At 39.2% G+C, this 2,830-nt stretch overlaps 1 long non-coding RNA gene across 1 annotated transcript; it reads left to right on the top strand.

Annotated features, from left to right (window-relative positions):
- Positions 1–2,549, top strand: LOC131012798 (uncharacterized). Its single transcript, XR_009097450.1, has 2 exons — positions 1–249; positions 2,305–2,549. It is a non-coding gene; the product is annotated as an uncharacterized LOC131012798 (long non-coding RNA).
- Positions 2,550–2,830: the final 281 nt, after the last annotated feature.

The following is a 2,830-nucleotide window of genomic DNA, read 5'->3' as shown; positions in this document are numbered from 1 at the left end:
GCAAGAGTGGCTGCAAACTTCTCCCATTCCATTCATTTTCACTCCAAGAAAGTGCTAAGGCAAGAAAGTGCTCTCACTCTCTTCTCCCCTCTCCATTTTCGTCCCTCCACATCTCCCCCACTCCCAAGACTCTTCTCCCACCATTATCACACTCCATAGAAGCCCTTGAAGCCCCAAGAGGAGTATCAAAGCAAGGGAGAGCATGGGAAAACTAGGGCGTAAAGTTAGAGTGAAGGTTGTGCTTCGAGGGTGAGTTTTCTTTTGTCTTCTCAACTGAAAATACTTTAAGACCACAGATTTTTGCACATATGTGTGCTATATTGTGTGAGGATATGTTTTATGGTCTTGGATGTTTATTTTGGTAGAGTTTATTGGGTGAAAAATCGTGCATGAGGTAAAGCTGCGAATCTGCCATAAGCACACTGCTCCGGCAGTATTTTGCAAGGCGATTTCAGCCGTCCAAACCGTGCCCAAAAATTCCCAAATTAATTATGTATCATATTTTATATGTTTTCTACACTATGGTATATTTTCAGAATTTTTAGAGCTCTTATGATTAATTTATGAATTGTTAAACATCACTGCCCGTCTGGAATGCATTTCTGGTAAACAATCTTTGGGAGGCCACAAGTCACGTTTCAATAGGTAAAACCCTTTGAAACATTAATATGATACTCTAGACTCCATTAGGGATTTCGTTTGAAACTGGCCTCACTATTTTTGGATGAGGGATATGCCCGGTATAATTCTTTAAGTCTAGTTCTTATTCTGTGTATCCTCCAGTAGGTTTTACAAACCTACGACTTTGAGGTGGCAAAGGCCAACCTAAATCTTTGATTCTCAAGCCCATTTTTATATTGAATATCCTTTGACATGTTGGGAACTTATTTGTTCATTTGTAGAATTTTTGGTAAAGCCTAAAGTGGTTTTTCTGAATTAAACTTTGAATCTGCCGAACTTGAACTCTTTTTGTGCACTGAACTTTGGATGTTAATATCTCCTAAACCATGAATCTTCTTGGGGTAAATTCAACTGGAGAGTGTCACACTCTCTCCCTAGTTTTCAGATTGACCCTTGGAGTTCCCAGTGGCTTTTTGTAATGGGAGATATGAATTTTTAAAGAAGGCCCATTGACTTGGTTCTAATCTGGAAATCTGAAATATCCAGATTTTTGCTTGTTAAGTACCCATCTTTGAGTGGGCATATCTTGCTCGTTTGAACTCTGTTTCATTCGATTCAAATTGGAGAATGATCCTTGAAATGTCTAGTTTCCAGAATGTCCTTTGGAGCCTCATTTAGAGATCCGAGGCAGAATTGGTGTCTGTTGCAAAACAGCCCCTTTAAGAGCTCAAGTTGTTGAATTATTTTCTAAGTTGAAAGTTGGTTTTAAAGGATGTTTCATGAAATATTATGTATATGTGCATGACGAGTTTGGGATATGTTTTGTGCAAAGTTTTCATGAAAATGAGTGAGTTAACCTAGATAAGGCATCAAGATAAGCTAACGTATGTAAAATGCATAATCCCTAGTTCGATTTTGCGTTGTAAGTCCGGGAATAGGTTGACCTAGAGATCCCAAGTAGACAACGGTTTTTGTTATCCATGATATGTGCTAAGAGTTAAGAACTCGTCTTGTAGGAATTGGCTCACAGGACGGTACCACCGCTTAAGATCGCCTCTCTTCCACACTGAGGATCAGGTGGGCATTACTTTCACTATACGTATATAGAGATCCCCTGCGTGGCGTAGGCCTCTTATACAGATAAATGCATGAGATGAATTAACTGTTAATTTCAGTTTTATATGACTATCAAACGAGTTTAATGCTTCCTTTGAACAAGTTATTTCGTTACAAAATCTTTGAATTAAAGTTATTTCAAGTATTGTCTTGCCATAAAATGTTTCAGTTTTAGTATGATATCTATCTGCTTTGGCTTTGCCAATGATGTAATCAAATTCGGGTCTTGAGCAGTTGATAGCTATCCTGCCTTGACTAGTGTACACCAATGACCGTGAGTCATCTAGCGGGTTGGCCGGTCAAGTGTTCGTGAGAGGTGGCCACCTCTCCGACACACAGTTCCAGATATGATAGAATACAAGAGAACTTAGTCTGATCAGACGAACTTTAAGAACCACAAATGAATTTAGTAAGCTTGGGCCTATTTAGCTAAAACTCCCTTGCTGTACTGTTTATAATGGCATGACAATTTACCGTTTCACGATGCATGTTTATACGTTTATTTAGGCATACGTGCCCACTGAGTGCTTTTTGTACTCAGCCCTGCATATATTTCTAAATGTGCAGGTTGAGCAGTGGCTGATGGAGATGAAGTAAAGAGCGGAGCTTTTGTCATAGGTTAAATGAATGAACTCTTGGATACATGTCTCCATACATGTAATCAGATATTGTTATTCCGCTGCGTACTCTTAGGTTTTATGTTCTTTCAGTTAAGCCAGTTTTATCTGAACCTACAAGTCTGTTCAAGTCTTGTGACTAAACATCAGGCGTATTATAAATTTTCCCTTCTTTAAACAAATTTTAGTTCGATCCTCTATTATTTGTTCACCCCCTTTTTTTTTCGCCGTCGATAACTGTGTCCTTAGTTACGTTTTCCTGGCTTATTTATCCTTAATTAAGTCCGGTCGTGACAGAAACTCCCTTTCTATCGCCGTCGATAACTGTGTCCCATCGTCGCGGTTTCCCGGCTTAGTTATCCATAATTAAGTCGAGTAGTGTTCGTGACAGAGTGGTATCAGAGCAGTTCGTTTGCTCTGAATCCAAGAGTTACCCAGTTAGTCCTAAATTTTATATTAGTTGGAGGAGTCAGTCG

Source organism: Salvia miltiorrhiza, chromosome 2, assembly GCF_028751815.1.
Source record: "Salvia miltiorrhiza cultivar Shanhuang (shh) chromosome 2, IMPLAD_Smil_shh, whole genome shotgun sequence".
Classification (NCBI taxonomy): domain Eukaryota; kingdom Viridiplantae; phylum Streptophyta; class Magnoliopsida; order Lamiales; family Lamiaceae; genus Salvia; species Salvia miltiorrhiza.
Note: the sequence above shows the minus strand (reverse complement) of the source record. Positions and strands in the feature narration are given on the sequence as shown.